Source organism: Dromaius novaehollandiae, chromosome 4 (assembly GCF_036370855.1).
Source record: "Dromaius novaehollandiae isolate bDroNov1 chromosome 4, bDroNov1.hap1, whole genome shotgun sequence".
In the NCBI taxonomy this organism is placed as follows: domain Eukaryota; kingdom Metazoa; phylum Chordata; class Aves; order Casuariiformes; family Dromaiidae; genus Dromaius; species Dromaius novaehollandiae.
Genome location: NC_088101.1, coordinates 28,246,269 through 28,265,622, shown reverse-complemented (window position 1 = coordinate 28,265,622; position 19,354 = coordinate 28,246,269). Strand labels below are relative to the sequence as shown.

General features: G+C 44.3%; 1 long non-coding RNA gene across 1 annotated transcript; it reads left to right on the top strand.

Moving 5' to 3' along the window:
- Window positions 1–2,319: 2,319 nt before the first annotated feature.
- LOC112996770 (uncharacterized) lies at window positions 2,320–3,121 on the top strand. The gene is made up of 2 exons (XR_003262546.2): window positions 2,320–2,664; window positions 2,759–3,121. It is a non-coding gene; the product is annotated as an uncharacterized LOC112996770 (long non-coding RNA).
- Window positions 3,122–19,354: the final 16,233 nt, after the last annotated feature.

The window sequence follows — 19,354 nt, the reverse complement described above, 5'->3', positions numbered from 1 at the left end:
TCTTAAACTGTAACACAGAGCTAAGTAGCTTTCCGTTTGCAGGTGCCAATGGCTTCTAAACAACGCCACTGTTGTAACGGTGTGCCCTCTGCATTGCAGCCTCTTGGAGCGGCTTTCCTTCCTAGGAACCACTTTCAATTCTCTTTCCCGTTAATGAACGTTCCTTATTTCTGGGAAGTTGCAGTCTGGAGGTTGGGGTAACAGCTGTATTGCTATGACAGTACAACTGTGTATTGATGTCAAGCTTGTAGGTCCCTTATCAGTTGTCTGCTTCAGCATATGCGGTCTAGGACAAACCTCTCCGGGACTGCTTCATTTACAGAAGTCCCCGTAGGGCTCAGAAATCCCAGATGCTATCAGGGAGTATCGATAGACAGGAGTGTAACGTAACGAACTGAAACCTCATAGCCCCATGTGCGCTGTAGGTGCTTTTGTAGCACTTAGACCTGAGTTTTCTTCTGCACAGCATTGTATGACCCGCCGGCAATGTGGGACCATTCACTTCTGTGTAATGTGCTATAGTTTTTCTCTTCATTGATGCTGGTAGCTAGCACTGGCCTTTTCACAGCACGCAGAGAAAGAACAATTTCTGCCTCTGTAAAACTTCACCATCATCCTTCAGGGGGACCCTTAACTAAACTAACTCCCTTCTTACAAAATTCTTTTCCAAAATTAAATTGTCACGGGCTACTGCTGTAAGCCTTAGTGTTTATTTAATGGCCAAGGTCAGCAAACTGAGATTTCATTGGTGACAACTCTGTATCCAGCACACAGAGGCCAGACTACAAATACGAATACTAAAAAAAAGGAAGAGTTAGTTCCAAAGTACATTTTTGCATACCTCCAGAATTCTTTTGCATTGCCAATTAGATGAACAGGCTAAAGCTTCCAAATATTTTGTGAGATAAAACGACAACAAAATTTGATTTTGGTCAATGAAATTTTTTTTTTGATTTCATATGTTTTATAATGCTATATATAAATACAATTCAAAATGAAAAGTGACTTTAAAAGAGAATGTCAAAATCTTACCATTCTAAAACTGCAAAAATGCATTTTGATATCTCAAAAAGAAGACAGTTCTATTTTTGTCCTAAATATAGTGTTGATGCTCATGGCTTCAGTTAGAAAAAGTTGACTCTAAATGACATAGAGGTATCCACTGTTCTTGACAGAGAACAAAAAGGAGATTTTTTTTCATATTGTCTCTAGATGCATGCATCTGCATACATTATAGACAATACTATAATGAGTTTAGAAGGTTGATAAAAATGATGTATAAGGTTCATGTTACGTTTTGAAAAGACCGTGTGTAGAAAAAAGTGCACAGAGGGAAGAAGAGAAAAAAAGGAAATCATTATCTGTGAAAACAGGCCTGGATTTGGCAAACAAAGCTCAGCCCGGAAAACACATACTTCTCCCTGTACGGCTTAATGGGGCTCGTGTGGGCTAGGCTGGCTTGGCAAAGAACATGATTTAGGCCAGAAGATTGAAACTGAAGCAAAAAAAACGGGGCAGATACAAATCACCTCCAGAAATGGAGCTGAGAGAAATACTGAAAAAAAGAAGTGTTTCTTATATACAGAAGTAAAAACTAGCACTTGGAAAGTATTCCCTTTTACTGTCAATACTACTCTATGCTCAGAAGTGCTTGCAGGGGTTTGAAAACCCACAAATTTCCATGCAAAATCCAGATACTCCATCCCAAGTAAAACACAAAATGTGGCAAATTAGCTGAACAGTTTAATATCAGGTACTCGTTCAGGTTTTCTTTATGGTCGCTGGTCACACAGGTCCTCTTTATGGTCATCGCTGAGCTGCAGGACAGAAACGCACACCAGAAGTGCGCTGGAGGGGGGCATTCAGCGCGTCCCACACCTTCCAGAGACGGGGCGTTTTTCCCCGTTCCCGGGAGCTTGCTGAAGGACGGCCTGGCGTGAGCGGCGCTTTCTCCGACCCCCCTTCTCGCGTGTCGCTGTGGGTGGTGCTTTGCACATGCGCATGTGTGTGGGCGGCAGCGGGACCACGTGCAGTTCTCTGTACTTCGTCGGCAACCCCAGAGAGCGCGCCCGTCCCAGCTTTTTGGCTGGGAACGACAGTACTCCCTGTGCCCGAGATGCTGCCGCACGATGCTCTGAGACGGAGCCAGTGGCGGCGAGCAGCCGCGCAGTGAGCTGCCCTGCTGCCCCCATCCCTCCGCTCGCTGAGTGCAGGCGTAGCCCTGCTGCAAACCTGGCTGCCGAGGAGGAGGAGGAGGAGGGCCACGTGGTTACAGCAGCGCCCCGTGCCATAACAAAAAGTATCTGGGGATCCACAAAGTGGAAGCAGATCTAGCTGGGTTTTCCTCATACCCATGAGGAAGGTGAGAGGAGAGAGCTGCGCGTCCGCTCCTGCACGGTGGCATTCGTTCCCGTGCACTCTCTTCCTCCAGTTTTGGGTTATTCACATAGGTCCATAGCAGAGCAAGGTGCTTTGCAAGCACGTAGAGATACAAATGCGCTGTAATGTTTTTGTACTCCATCCTAGTGCCTTGGCTATAACCCACAAGAGACAGCTGCGTTTGCATGTAAATCAATAGGGCTTTTCTTCAGATAGTCACAGCTGGCACATTTTTCTCCTCTGCGCTTTTTGGTAAAATGAAGCTGTGCCACTATGTGTAGACTGGTAAGTCCCTGCAATTAGGCTTTATAGAAGAGAAGGGAAATGTGCTAAACAGACACATCCTCATAAAATACTAAAGTTCTTATTTGCCTTCCAGACATGTGATTCCAGCGCAAACTTCACACTAAACATCGAGATTTGGTTTCTCCTGTTGGTCGATACCCTTTGTATGCTTTGGCTCCTCTGTAAACTTTGGAAACTGTAATGAAAGGCGTTGCAAAACCGTCCTGTACTTCCCCTGCTCAGCAGGCGCTTGCAAGAAGGAGCACGACTTCCTCCGCCGGCGGCTACAGCCCAGCTCGGCGGGTGGAGGCTTGCGGTCTGGTGCCTGCTCCGGGGCTCGGCACGGTTCAGTCTCCAGACCGAGCAATGCTGAATCCTCTGTCGAAAGGCGTCACCGCTTCCCTGGGAACTGTGAAAAGCGGCTGACACGGAAAGGCACGCACGGCTGCGTCTGAGCTGCTCTTTTGGGGAGAGCTGTCAGGCATCGCTTCGCCTGCCGCTTGCTGCCCGGTGCCTCCCTGGAGCCCGTCCTCCTGCCGGCCTTTCGGAGGCTGCTCTTGCACCCTTTCTGTGGAGGCAGGGTTACACCTGCTTCTCTAATGCAGAGCAAAAGGGAGGGATGGCAGGGCGAGCTGGAGGTGATATGGCATGCTCAGGCGCAGGCTGCGAAGGATATCTGGAAGGGAGCTATAAACAGGGAGGTGTGAAATCTGTCCCAGTCTGAAAAAATGCAAAGAATGGCTCTCATAAGTGTGTATTATTCCGTTCTTCACAGTAAACGTTTGCTCAGATGTCGCTATTTCGCTCCTTTTTACACAGGCTCCCTGCTCTTTTCCCTGTCGCTGGCACAGCAGCGGCGCTCAGCCTCGAGCCTGCGGCCCGTCCCCCAGGACGGCGCTGGCTGGGGCAGGTCTCGGCGTGGAGGGGACTGAGCGCCGCGGCTCCAGTTCGCCTCCTGTGACTCACGGCGCAGAGCCGTGCCAGGAATTGATGATGAGCTGGGGAAAGTGCTGGTTTTTTCTAATCAGGGAGGAGCAAATCCCCGGAAGGCCAGCGGAGCATATGAACATCAAAGAGCCCAAGAAAGCCAGGCTGGCCAAACCCCGGTGCTGCCGAGGAGAGCCCAAGCAGCCTAGCGGGACGCCGCGGAGCCACAAAAACTCATGATATTTTCAGCATCTGCATAATTCAGTAGGACAATAAATTATTTTCACAGAGATGATTTTTAAGATGAAGTTCGGGAAGTTACTGGCCAGCTTCTTTCCAGCTGGGTCTTCTTTGCTTTTTAATTTGAATCCTTAGAATAATGTGGCTCCAAATATTGAAGGAACATGTAAAAAGTGAAAGTATCTGAATAAATATGGTACTTATTTTAATACAACTGCTTTGTTCTGCAAATCAGTGTCAATCACCTGTCGGCAGTCAGTGTAACATTTTGTAGAATAGCAAATAGATTATATTATTTCCAGACTAAGGATATTCTTTTGCTTGTGTATCAACAAACATATCTTTTATTGTAATAGAAACTGAGAATCTTTTATTCATACCGTAGAACACATAACAAAGAAGCCATTATCAGAAACTGTCTTCTTCCTAGCTGTAGACAACTTTGGCAGTTCCCCCAGAATAGGAATATCAACCATCCTGGGCCTGAGAGGAAAGTGTTTGCCTTTAGCTCTTCATGAAGAAGGAGAAATAAAAGAGGAAGACTGATTTATAGAGAAAAGAGCCACAAAAATGTTTAGCAAGAAGATATGTTACCGAGCCAGAAGTTTTGACCAGGTTGTGAAGAATTTCCTTCTTCCGTGATCTTTTTACTAAGGTCAAGTATAGGACAGCTGATTTTAAGTCAGCAGAAAGATGTGAGCTCACAAGTGGTCTGTCACATCATTTGACTCCCGCAGGCACATTAGCGGGTTTTGAAAGGGACAGCCATACAGAATTCAGAGTCTATGACTATTTGTATCAGCTAAAAAATCAGGTCACTATCAATAAACACTATCACCATTTTATTTATATTAATAAAAACTCAAATGACAGGTAGATAAATATGGATTTATATCAGTGTTCTGCATTTTTACATTCCTCCCAAAAAGATGTAAAGCCACTAATAGCAAAGATTTTGTAAGAAGCATTTAAGAAATAAGTTCAGATCAGTCATTTTTTCCAGGTATTCCGATAGCTTGCCTCGTTACCATCTGGAGTAAAAGTGAGGTTACCTGCGATAATGAATGAATGAGAGGAAACAAGTAAATATAATAAACCCAATAGACTGGGACAGTAAAATTCTCTCACTGAGAAAGAGGATGGCAGCTATGAGGGAAAATATGCTCATTTCCCTTTGGTTTGAATTGATTTTTTTTCAGGTACAAAGTAGAATATATTCTGTTTTCTGTGTTCTAACCAAGTTTAAAGACTTGGAATTAGGACTGGGGAATGAAGACTTGTTAATCTTGAGATAATTCCTGTCTTCAGCTAACTACACTATGAACCTGCAGAGCATAAGAAATGATGACCATAATCCAGACCCAAGGTGGGAGCAGTTCAGTTCAGTGTGGTGTTGTTCAATAAAAGCGGTGTTAAATTACCTCCAGGACGAGACAAGCAGACCTTTCCTCTCCACCTGCCCTTTACTGCTCACTCTTGGATCTAGAAATCCCCACCCTGGCCTTGCTCTTGAAACTGGTTATTAGCCCAATAAATACACACCTTGTCACAACCTCTGTTGGTAACAGACCTCACTCAAGGGTGTTTTCATGGACAGTTTATTTATACAAATTTAGTCTGGCCAAATACCCTAAGTCCGAAGACAGCTTTAAAGCTTGTTTTGTTGTAGTAAATAAGTTGAGGAGAAACAGTTACATTTATGTATTTTATAAAGGTTAGCAGCACATCTCAGTGCGGGTAGTTGTATTTGCAACCATTGTGAAGTTCAGCAGTTCATGGATTGCATGCACTGCGGTCTTGCCTTCGTTCGAAACTGCAAGTCGGTGAATGAGGATCCGTTGTCTCCGTGCCGGGACTTTTGTAAATGCTCTGTGAGCCGACGCATTTCACACTCAGTTGCACAGTACAACACTACATTTCAGTTTCTTGGATGACTCCAAATGCCGTGCCTTGTATTGGGCGTATTTTGATATATCCAGTGTGCTATACATAAATGATACATGTATGTCTTTATGGATGGGAAAAACCCTACAGTTGTAACCGTGTTGAAGGAGAGAGACACCAGCGTAGTTTTGCTTTTGCAATATGCGCACACACTGGCGCAGCATGCGCTGCCATGAACCGCGGCACACTCAGTGAAGGGGACACTTGCACACACACCCCTGCGTGCACACGCACCCACACACACACAGACACGCACAGACTTTGAGGGGCTTCCAGAAATCAAGCTGCTCGTTCTTCATCCAGCAGGCATTTGAGTCAGTGTCTCCAGTCAGCCTGACGCTGTATCAAATTGTCATTAATAACTTGCTACCGATCAACCCTGTTATTTATTAGGGGAAATAAACAAAAGCCAAACTGTAAATTGAGAGAGTGGTCTAAGAAGGAGACGTGAATGGAGGCAAATACTCTTCAAAAGGCTCTTAGATGTCACTAAATTTAATAACTTGTTCCCTAAGATTTCCTGCCAAAATAATATTTGGCAAAAGAGGATTGTTCTCTAAATGGTTACAGAATGAGCACAACGTGGCAGTATCAGTTTTACAAAGACTTTTGAAGAGCAGCCCACTACTTTTTCAGTTGTGTTGCCATGGCTTTCGTGTTTATTTTCTGCCACCAAGCTGGATTTGATCTGTTTGCTTTGGGTTGCTTAGTTTATGACATAATAATTAATATTGTTTGCTAGCAAAACCCATTAATGGGAGGAAGTGTGATCAAGGGATTGGGTACAAAATTAGGCGCCTGGAGCATGGTATGCTGTTCCTCACAGAGACACTAATTAACCATGAGTCACAACACTTCTCATTACCTCTGTTTCCTCGTATGATTTGTCTGCTTAACTTTTCACTGAAGACATCTTAGAGATCCGTGAACAACACTCACAACGGGTTTCAATCTCAGCTGGAGCTTCTAGGTGCTGCCTCCATATTACTTCCTCTAATACAACCCTCACAGCATCCTTTCCCCAATTTTAAAGGTGCACAGCAGAGTCACAGGTCAGGTGTCATGCAAAGGCCGCATCAAAAGTCCTGAAGTATAAGGAGTAATAAGTTAAACTATATGAGTCCTCGGCCCAGAAGCTGCTGATTAAGACAAGGACATGCAGACAGTTTAGCAAACTCAAATACATGGGAAATGAACTAAATGAAACAGGCTGGTTAAGGCTGAAATAGCTCACCAGCCTGGAAGACTGCAGGAAATTGGGAGATTTGTATTGAAGCTATTTTAAAGAGAAATAACAAAAAGGTTCTCCAGGTGTTCCTTAAAAATGGGGTTTTAAGACTTCAAATGAGCAAGTTAAAAAATGAGCAAGGAGAGATGGTGTAGCTTTGACAGAAAATAGAAAAACTCACAGAATTGTTGGAATTCAAGTTAAGGTGTAGCTTTAGGAGCCTTAAATTCTCTAGAAACCACTAAATTTTTCAGTATGATCTGGGAAGGGAAAAATGTCCTCTACAAATGGGACAAAGATTTCTTGATTAATTTACTGGAGGAAGGAAACCTTATAAAGTGCAGGTAGAATTAGACTGACTTCAGGGAACAGAAATCATGTATTTCTGCTTGCAATACCAAAAATGAGCAGGATATTGAGTAGAAGCCAATACTTTTCACAAGCTTAAAGCATTTGTGGAATGTCATGATGCCTCAGTAATGATGTGCACACTACATACTATTTGTACCATCAACTGATTTTTCAAGTTTTTTTTAACATTGTGAAAATCTTTCCTAATGTATTAGGTGTGTGTATGAAGGATAGAGTGAGAGAAAAAGAGAAAGAGAGAAAGAAAAATTTTCACTTGTGCCAAGTGCTGCCAGCAAAAATAAAAGGAGCCTGTGGATTCGGATTATTCTTGTTCTTCTAACGTCTGTAATTATTTTGATATGGATATGGAATGATGACTAACTTCTAAAGCTCTATAACAACAGCAACAACAGCAACAGAAGTATACGAAAAATAAAATGGTAGAGCCAGATAAACTCCAAGTGACCTGAAAAAGTAGCGAGGGCTGCAAAAACTTGACCTGCCCAACCTGATGATTGAAGGTCTGATCCCTCCAGGCTGCTCATCCACATCACCTGCACTGTAGCCAGTGGCAGTCCCATGTATGGTAGCACAGCATATTTTTATGACTCAAATGATGGATTTAGCCTTTATTTAGAGGCTATCATTGTCTTACTCTGGCTCTGTGGAAAATAGGAGGGCACATTTAAAACCTAAAAATCTTCTGCTCATAAATGATTTGCTGGTTTCTTAGCAAAGGCTAACGAATAAAACGTGATAGGCAGGAACTAACACAGAAGGATTTCCTGCCAGAGGGAGAGGGGTAAAGGAGGGGAATTGAGAGCCTGGTGTTCCTGGGAAATGATCCTGAACGCCCTCTTTAGATGTGCATCTGGGTCTGTTACTGTAAAGGGAAGAGTGGTGCAGCAGGCAGCTGGCATGGGTGCCCGGACGGGGCCACCACGGTCCCGTGGTGCTGACGCCCCTTCACACCTCCTCTGTGCCAAACAGGGTAACCCCGCACCCAACCCCTCTCCTGCATCCCGCTTTTAACAGCTTGGATCTATTCTTATTTGTTACAGTGAACATACGTTGATGGCAGGAGTTAATTTTATACCCACTGGGTGTAGTACAATGAGCTATTATTCCCACTGTAGATAACATCTGGGGTTATGGCAAAATCTGCTAATTGTCACAGACATGTGCTGGTGAGATGATTCAATTGTTTCCCTCCTGGAGGCTACGGTGCATCCCAAGGTCACTGCAGCTGACTCCAAACAGTTTGTCTGTTGGCTTAGTCGTATTATTGTTTCCCCTCTTTTAGGAGAGGAACTGCTTCACTCTTACACTTTGTTTCCTGGGGAAACATCACTTCAGCAACCAATAAGCCTTGAGATGAAAGGAATGGAGATTTTTTATTTTCATACTGTTAACTTTAAAGATATGCAAATCTCTCAACTCAGAAGAACATTTAACATTTTTCAGTGCAACGATGCGTTTTGCAGAAGAGTTCTTCAGTCATGGGAAGTCAATGAACGTGAGCCTGATAACAGCAACTTTCCATTGCTTATTTCCCTGGCTGAAAGCTGGAGCAAAGGGCTTTTCCCTAATGTGGGTATATATATCTGCTTTGAGCTTAACACCAGCTGTGGACCATTGCAGGCACTTGCGGCAACTAGTCTGAAGTGAAAAGAGGATGGAAATCAGAAAAAAAAACCCCATATTATTTTGACCAATACACGGTCCACTCAACTGAACAAATACAGGCCGTTAATCAGAAAAGCTCCTTTTTTTGGAGGATGCTTTAATGGATTGGATTGATGCTTTAGTGGATAGAAATTCAAATACATGCCCTTTTCTCTGCAGAATTTAGGTAGCAAACACCGAAGAGTTTTTCATTTGTAGCTTTCCTGAAAAGTTTTACAGTTTTAATATTGTGGTAGTTTTTCCAAGAGTCTTTAGCGGTCTAATGGCATAAAAACAACAGTCCACTATCTAAAGAGAGACACTGGAGGCTGCATGAAGTTTGTGTGGTGTTTTCTTCAGAAAAATAAGTATTTCTACAAACAATGGGAGTAAAATAAACACGCAGGTTGCAGGCAGTTGAGATTGCTTTGCAGAGCCTAAAGAAACTTGCTTGAGGGAAGCACCTTCTGTTACAGACAAAAGAGTTAATTCGCCAAAGCGATGGAAAGAATTCTCTTCCCCAAATAAAAGACCTAACGACCCCTATAAAGGGAGCCATATTGTCATGCTGTAACCCGATTAGAGGGAAGGAGTGTCTTTGTTTCTTTCCCTCTCTGCAGCAACAGGAAAACAAGGTGTTCTGCAATAAATAGAAAAACTTGTCCTAAAGATTTGGTTTCCTGTGCTATTTTGCAAAATAACCTGTGTGTTATTCACCTCAAAAAGCCACAATTCAAGTGAAGTGATTCTTCACTTTTCAAATGTCACACTGGCTGGAAGAACGGATTTAGAAACAGGCGTGAGAAGAAATCGCTCCTCCGCTCTGATTTTAAAGCAATTTGGGTCACAGGGAGATGGGGCCATACCTGGGGCCGGTGAGTGCCTTGGGGCTGGCCTGCCTGTGGCCCTTGAGTGGGAGCGCAGGTTTGGGGCAGCTCTGTCCCTGTCTATGGACAACAACGAAGAGGAGACATAATACAATGGCGCAGGGTAAGTAAGGGAGGCCGGCTAGGCTTCCTCTTGTTACCAACACATCCGCGGGATGCGGGAGTGTTAAATCCCTCCTCTATGGCAGTCCATCCCAAACACTTTCTAAGAAAACTAGAGCTGTTGGAACATTATGTTGAGTCCCTGCCACTCCTGGGAGCCAATTTGTGTTATACCATGCAACCTTTTTTGCAGTTACTCAAGTAGTAATGCAGTACCTGACAGCTGCTTGTTATTTAAATAAAAGGGGATAAGCTCTGTTACAGATCTGTTTTGATTTCACAGAGAGAGAGTATATGTGCTTGAAAGCAAAAATTCCCTATGTTCTGCCTTTTTCAGTTGCTCTTAGGGTGAAAAGGGAATAACAGCTGCTCCACTGAAAGAGCTAAAACCCTGCTAGAGGGCTAGCTGAACATAAGGTCTGGGTTGTGCATTTGTGTTTGTAGCAAGCCTGTAGCGTGCCAGAAGTCCCTCTGCTTTGCAGAGCTTTACGCAGGTGCAGCACCAAGTCTTTTTCTTTGCGGCTTTCCCATCTGAGTGGTTAGGGACCACCTCTGCGCCACAGGTTTCTTCAGCAACCTTGAAAGAAGTAATGTTATCTGACGACCACCTCCTCTTTCAGCGCCTTCTTGCATGTGGGGCTGTTAAAAACACAGAAGTTACCTCTGTATACACTCCTTCTCCAAGTATTGCCTAGCAATGGCATGTGATCCCAAATAAATGGAGGTGATGTGATGCACAGTTGCGGATACCGTGGGCGCATGTCCTGCTCTAGCGCCCCGTACGCAGGTCTCTGCACGGAAGGAGAGCGCAGGAGCCCAGGGACACGATATGCTAATGCATAGTTCCTCCTGGGGGATTTCTGTTGGCTAGTTTCAGATTTGGCAGAAGAACAATGTCCTTTAGGATAATAGGACTTTCCCTTAGTATGTTTCTGCCTTGTTCATCACTAAGTCCTTTTCCTGGTAAAACGCTTGTTCTCCAGCCGTGGAGTGGTCACTGAGAGGGCTGATCTGTCTGGCGTGGTGGTGAGTGCCTGTCTCTTCCTATGAAGGTCTGTCCCTGTCTGTATTTGCAGAGATGGATACTTTTCCACCACCTATACATCAAAGCTAGTGATCCGTCTATTTCCGGCTCGTGAGAGTGGAGTAAGAAGAATAAAGTCTGAGAGTGAGACGGGTTTTGTTGTCTTTTGTACTCCTGCACACGTTATACCTGCCTGATGCCTGAGGACATGAAAAGGGGTTCACTGGAAAGAGGCATTCCCCATGAATGTTTGTCTGTGATCATCATATCTAACAGACCTCATTTCCTCCTTTGTGTTTACAGAATATTATGAAAAGCTGAATTTAGTGTGTTAAATTGTCTTCCCATGGGAATCAAAAGATATAGGAAAAAAATATTTACTGTACATCATCCTCAGTCATGTCTTGCAAAGCTTTATTCCTCCCTGCAGTCAAACAAGGAGGGTGGTCTGGATCAAAACAGCATTTGAAAGTGATAATTTTTGTGTGTTCTTGGGGGTAACACCAACAGGGCAGGGTACATCAGACCACAGAGAGCCATGTGTTACCACTCACAAACTCCTGTATCGAGGGAGGGCTAAACCAGGTAGATGGTTTAATGTGCTTGCCTTGCTTTGCTGACATTGATGTTGCTGGAGCATAGATATATGCTAAGCCTCTAGGTATGGCTATACACACGAATATTAGATATTTAAGTTATGCATTATTTACTTGCACTGACAAGATTTGGTAAGTATTCAGGTGTGGTCATAGAGATGATAAAAAAAAGGCAAGCCATCAAACTTGTGCCATCCTCAGCCAGTCCCTGCAAAGCACAATATGGTGAGGGAGATAGCGAGTCATGGGGTGATTTGTGGTAACATCGGAAAGAAATAGCTTGAAGAAAACAAGGATGTACAGCATTTCTAGTGAAATGGATGTTGATTGTTTTGTGAGTGTTTTCCATAGATAATGAACAGAGAAATTTTGACACAAAGTTAATTGCAAAAAATAGGACTGCACTCTAATGGCTAATTACTACCCATGTAAGCTGGCAAATAGCAAAGCCTCCCAGTTTCACTGTTAATGAGCTGCATCCAAGAGCCTGAATTAAGATGCCATTGTAAAGAATGAAACCCTTGCAAATATCTTAGCACTATGAGAAGCCCTCACAGCACCTAGGTTTAGCTGGCTAATGTTACTCCTGTGACTAATCCGTCCGTGCATCCCCACATCAACGGGCAGCTCATTATTCAAATCCCTGGCTTTGTTTTCTTCTCTTTTGATATCCAAGCCGTGCATTTCTCTCAGCAAAATAATCTGAGTAAACAAGAATATACCTTGGCTGGAAATCTCTGCCCTTGTAATGAGCTTCTGGCAAGCTTGTCAGACGAAAAACAAAACAAAAAGGGGGGGTGGAGTGGAAATGGATGAGGCTGACACCTCCTCCTTACGGAAGTGCACTCACTTGGGAGCGGGAGGAAGGAGGAAAGGGCTTTGTAAAACGCTCATTAAAAAAAACACAAACATTTATTCCAGCACTAAGGTACGGAGCCATTACCTTCCTGAAATACGTCATTAGGGGCACAAATGTCAAGCCAATAAAGCAATTACTCCTAAGAAAAGATAATATTTGCCATTTCAGACTCTGCACATCTTCTCAACAGACAAAGAGGTAAGAGGACAGGCTGCCCTTGCTGTTGTGTTGTCTTAGGCTAATATCCTTGATAACATAGTGAAAATATGCAAAATGTATCAGAAAGTGCACAGGGTTGCCAGTGCCGTAGGGATCATCTCCTTTCCTGTGTCCTGTGCTTGTTGGACGTGAGCAACAAATACGCCTGGTTGCACAGAGGGAGACGGAGAAGGGGAGATGCAGCAGAAGACCTAAAACACCAGTGGGAATTCAAGATGCTTGAGCCACACCAGCGTCTCAGTCACGGATGTCCTTCGCGGACTGAAAAGTGCCCCCAGACTAGCCCGTTGAAGGTCACTGCCTTATCTTTAACCAGCAGAAACTTCCCGCCGGTGCCTCAGCTGCTCGATACCCTTGGAAACAGCCCAAAGCCGCTCGGCAGAGACGGGCAGCTCCTACCAGGCAGTCTGACCCGTAGCGGCCACCTTCCCAACCTGACATACCCCGTACCGCTGGTTTTTTTCACAGTAAAAGGCAGTGATTTTCCCTGCACTTTGGGGATTCCCTGTGTCTACTGTAGCTTTTCCGCTGAGGGATATTTTTGCTCTGAGCAGCATCAGCTGCTTTAAATCCTACTTTTACTCTGGCTTACAAAAGTTTGTTTTTGTTTAACAGAGGGGAAATGCTGGGGAAAGAAAAGGGGAAAAAGGAAAAGACTGCACTAGTAATTTCTGGGTAATTAAACTGACACGGTCGAGAAATAGAGAACAGGCAGACAACAGGGCTAATTCCAACTCTAAGCCATTACCAGGATCTATTTTCCACAGCAGCAGGAAGCCAATGATGTAAGTGGAATTTCCTACAGCATAAGAAACAGGATAATGGAGGTCGACATCTGAATATCTGAAATTGCCTTAAAAGCAATCAAGAATTTTCTTGGGTTTAGACATGGGTTTATAAAGACAGGGGTTTTTTGGAGGGGGGAAGGCAGGACGGTGATACTATTATAAACATAGCTATTGTGTTATCTTGGAAGTAATAATATCTTTCACGTGACGTTTTGTTTTATATGAACAACTAATGCTTCTATTTGATCTGGTTGGCACTCAAAATAACACCTTCATTTTGTAAAGGCTTTTGAGAACTAAAAGATTAAAGTCTCTAGGCAAAAAGAAGGTGTCAAAACATTTTCAGTTATCAAGTATAACACACGCTATGTCTATTTTAGTGTTTAACCATGGCCTGTCCATTCTGCTAACATAGTAGTCTGAAAGAGTGAATTTCTACTCTATTTCTTTCTTGCATTGTAAGAGACATAAGGGCAGTAAGGAGAGGGGTGAGTACACCAGAAAAAAAGACGAGATTTCTGCTCCCCTCCAGCAGTGCAGCAGAAAGTGGACCTGTGCCAGCATCTCACAGCATGTCCTAGCTACATATTCAGTGCCATTTACCAAGGAAATTAGGTGACAAAGTGGCCTCTCCTCCTCGGGCAGTGCAGTAAAATGACATTTGTACTGTGGATTTTCTGGCAATGCCACAGCTGACACCATATACACATCTTAAAGTATCATCACAGTTTTGCATGGTGATTGAGGGTATTAAACTGTCTGATAGTCAAATGTATATCACAGACCAAATATTTCATATACATGTTTTAATACTATCAGACATCTTTCCTCAGGAATGGCTATGACATATGGAGGCAAAACCAGTTTTGGAGAAAGAAGTGAAAACTTCAGAAAGAGAATATGTTAAAAACAGAAGGAGGTTTTTTTTTTTTTTTGGAACACCACGATTTAAAACACCACCTCCAGCCACACGAAAAAAAGGAAGCTGCAGGTTTAATTGCCATGGCTCCATTTTACACAGACTGCATTTATATATAACAGTTGTGATTACTGCCTGCTGATTGATTAATCTTTGCTGAAGTACTGCTTTTTTTTTAATCTTACAGCTGCCTTTGCAACAGCTCGTCCTCCTGACCTGCCTCGCTCTGTGCTCGTAGCTCTCAGCGCAGGGGAAACCCTATCGTGGGGGGAAGTCTCTGAAACCTGAAGCCCCCCGTCTGCTGCAGTTTCCTACCTAAAGTTTTCCTTCACTACAGTGTTTTGGACTTCTAGCTTCAGAGAAACTGAAGATTTCCAAGCACTGGAAGAGAATTGCTCATCTGTAATCTGAGGGAGAAAAAGCAATTTCCAAAACATGCCCTGGCCCCCGAAATGCCAAGAAGAAGGATGGAGTTTGGAGCAAGATGCTGGCAAATCCAGGCACTGCCAGGGCTGATCTTCACCAGAGAGGCGTCGATGCAGCTGAGGGATCACGCGGGACTACACGCCGTCCAGCAGAAGATATTCAACACATATTTGAGGGAGAGGTGGGGAAGGGGAATACCTAAAACATGACCATATTCAATTTTATGACAGCCAGAAATGTGTGAAATCTGTGTTTCCCTGATTTTTGCCATTCAGTATTTGCCAGTAGTTCACTTTGTCCTTTCAGATGGCGAAAGCAACATTTTGCTTGTAGCTGCCTTTATTTCTCTCATTACCCCTCTGCCACAGTCAGTTAGGACCTCTTGCTGTTTCCCAGATCTGTATCTTACAGATGCCATCTTCAGGGAGCAGTTATTGGACTTCTTATATAAGTCACTGTGTTTTCCCTATTTATTATCCGTCTCTAGATACATGCAATGTGCTAGGACGCATTCCCAAACACACCTATTAGGCACATCTTGAAACAGTAGCGCAAAAAGGCCGTTTACGTGCACCAAGTCAAAACAGCTACTTTGGCACAGAAATACCTATTTGCATTCAGAAACATGGTTTGCGTACGCGCGCATGCATACCCTGAGAAAATAATGCAAGAACTGAGTTTTGAAACTTCAGTTTGCTGAATAAAAGGCAAGGGTAGCGAGAGCATTCAGTCACATACTGGCATTTTGGAATCTGATCTTATTGGCGTTTCTCCCTGTTTTATTAAAAATCACCAAGAAGCAGTGGCCAATAACCCACGTTTAGTATGTATGACATATCATAAGAAAATAACATTTCTCTAACACGTTCCAAAGACCTAATAGGAGCAGGAAACAAATTATTACAGAAATATAATTGTTTCTAAGCTGCCTTTTAAAGGAGCAGAGCTTCCACACAGGGCATCACACAGTGACAGAAAATCAAGACGTGCAACAGATCCTGATTTTGCATCTCATCCAAGGCGTAACACCTCTAGAAACATAATTTGTCCAGCATCATACTGGGGCTTTGGTCTAACATTAACACAGAAAGGAAAACGCCACCTCCTAAATCACCAGCGTCACTTATTATAACACTTAGGTTTTCCTTGGAGGTTTCCCAAAGGCAGACCAGGCCCCAATGCTACATTACTTTAAGATGTGGCAAGATCGCAGCCTGAGACAGTGTGGCTGCAGCATACATTACCATCCACAGCCATCACCACTCGTTGCATTACATATACAGTAGAGTATGTGGGGGGAAGGGTTATTTTCTATATGTCTGTTAGTTCTATATTTCTGTTAGTTCAGCCAGTTTAAAAAAAAAAAAGTGAAGCTTTGCATCTAGACTCCTTTCACAGTATGCGCACCATGAAGCCTGGTAGTAACTTATGCCCTGTGATGCTTTTTCAGTGGAGGCAACGTAGGAAACCCTGCGCTAGCTAATTTTAAAGCAAGAAGGGCTATGAGGAATGAGCCTTTACAAGCTCTGGCCGGACTTGGATCTTGGCAGGGCTGATGTGCAGAGCTTGACCAACCTTTGGGAGACATTTGGACTACAGGGAGTAAAGAAACCAAAGTGCCAGGTGTGAGACAAGAAAGAAAAAAGGGCAGCGTCGGCGGGGAAATTTCCTGCTCAGAACAAAACCGAACAGACTGGGAGAAGCTTTTCCACGGGATAAGGGACAGACGTGCCAGCAGTGTCACCGTAATGCAAAACAAGGGTCTGGAAGTTTATTGCACTGAAAAACAACCAGACGAGCAAAACCAGTATGTTTTGTTTCATGAACTCTAATATCTTTGTGCTCCAGGGATCCAGCTCACAGCTGGTATAAAATTCCACTTTATTCACTCAACTGAGCTACACGTGTCTGCTGCAGTTTTGGATCTCCCCCTTCACGCTCAGAAACGGCTAAGAGGTACGTGCCGCCCAGCGCCTCAGGGCCTTCGCTGGCCCCCGTGCGCCCTGGCCGCCAGCAGCTGCCCGAGGCGGTGCGGCACGGCGCACACCACACGCGGCCCGCCCGTCTTCTGCGCCTCCCCGGGCTGGCCTGGCGAAAAGGCTTTCATAGCGCAATTGCCGCGTTTTGGTTTTGGCAGGAAAATAGCTCTGGGCAGGTGTGAAGGAAGCTTGGAATGGGTCAGGAGAAATGGGGCCAAGAAAGGAAATGAGTTCAGTCTGGAAAAGAAATCAGGACGAGGACATCGGGATCGGCGGGCCCGGGAGTGGGGCTGCAGCAGAAAACAAACCAAGTCGGGGGAAACCCAGAAAGGATGCAGCCGGGAGACGGTGGGGGTGCGGAGAGGAAGCACACATGTATGGGGAGTGATTAGGCGACCGCGGTAACGAAAAGGAAACAGAGAAAATCCAAAACAACACGGGAAAGCGGTGAAATTTTTTTTCCCCTCAGCCACGAGTTGAAAGCTCTTCTTACACAGAAAAGAAGAAGTTGCACCTAAGCCAGATGATCTGAAACTTCCAGTGCACATGAAATTTATGAATTTGCTGCCTCTGGTCTGAGAGATTTCATCTCTAATAACACAGGTGTGAGAATCATATGGGATTTAGGCTCATAATCTATTCTTAATAAGTACCTTTAAAATACTGAAGGGATGCTGATTTCCCATGCGATGAATTGAGCCATTCCTCCTCAAGTGTCCAGGGAAAGGTTTGTTTTTAATTTGAAAAATAAGGTTTTTCATTGGAGTATATTTTTTACTTCTGAGCAGTAAATTTGACGCTGAAATATCATCCTTCTAGAATCACTACTGAATACTAAAAGTTATCACCTAACATATTTTTTTTAATATAAAAAAAAAAGGAAGTGGTGGGAAAAATGACATTTTAAAAAATAAGAGAGCAGGGTTGAAATTCAATTTGAAGTTCTATAAACCGACTCTACCTGGTTTCTCAATAACATGAGGATTGTCTGGAGTCTCCACTTCCAGCTCAAACTGAGCCTCAAAGCACAGCTAACGCAATCAGCCTGCCGGTCCTGATCCATCACACCCTGCCTCCGGGGGGGGACAAGGGCGCAGCGGGGGGTGCGCCGAAACCTACCGCCGGCAATCACGAAATGCCCGCGAGGCAGTCCGTGGTTTAGAGAGAGCTGTATGTCCTGAAGCAGAATACTCACTTCTTTTTGAAATCCTCGGTTTTGGTTTTATCCTTACTCTTGTTACGCTATTAATGATTTGCATAGGGAAGAAGTGGGACAAGAACCTCGTCCAAGGCCGAAATGGAGAAAGTCGTGTCTGAATCTGTGCCTTACAGCAAGGGCTCGTCTTCAGTCTACAGCTCCTATATGCCTGTCACCTTGTAGCTTTTCATCCAGGAGGGGCCAAAAACTAAGAAGAGAAACAGTCTGAATGGAAGTGAAATAATACTATTTATTATTTATTTATTATGTATTTATTATACTATAAATATATAGATAATATTATAATACTATTGATGTTGTAAAGTCAAAATAAAAAAGTTTACCATGCTAGGAAACTCCTCTGATAAAGATGATTCATGCCATGAATATAAGTTTTCTGCCTCGAAACAGAAACAGTCTTTTTTTTTTTTTAGGAGGGTTGAAAAAAGTATTTAATAAAGGTAAAATACTGCATTTGTGCCTGCGCCTGCTCAGAGTGACTGAACTGTTTCTATTGGAATAAATAGTGAACAAAACCACCAGAAAGTGGTTAATAGTGAATAAAACCACCAGACATCCAGCATGGAAGGTTTCAGCTCTGTAGTTACGTTGGATATTGTTAGAATTGATGAAAGCCATGGGAATGGGAGGCACCTGGCAAACGTGAGGAGAGGCAGCACGACCATCGATCTTTTTTTGCCCTGCCTAAAACCGCATCTCAAGACACAGTTTTTAATTACATCAGCTCACAGCCTCGTCTGCCGTAAGGTGACACGGCGGCGCCGACGGCAATGACACTACAGGGGTTTACATGTACCAGAGCTGCGTGTTCGTTTTATTTTCCTGAGCTGGATGTCGGCGTGCAAACGCTTGTGTGTGGGGAGAGCTTTGTGCAGTAAGGGCTATGGCACGTTTCTAATGTACAGGTTGTTTTATCAGACTGCCTTCCTGAAGACCAGGAGACGCTGCCTTGCCCAGGGTGTTCCTCCAGGCAAGGCCGCCGTCGCGCGGAGAGCACGCCTGGGAAGCACGGAGATGGTTACCCTGCACGCAGAGGTGTTTTGACATGCTACCGGATTAGCTGGCTATGGACACCGGAGCTTTTTCAAAGCGCAGCTCTGAGGCGTGACCACAAACGCGGCGACCGGAGGGGCGGGTGGCCCACTGCAGCCGTCCGGGGAGGCAGCGATGCTTCGCGCTCCCTGCGGCACACAAGGACCAGCCCCGGGGCGAGCGCTGCCTCCCCTGCACCGGCACAGTCAGCAGCGTCGCAGAAAGGCCTTTTGGGCGAGCCTGCGCCAGCGAGGACACTGAAACACCAGGCATACCCCCATTTTG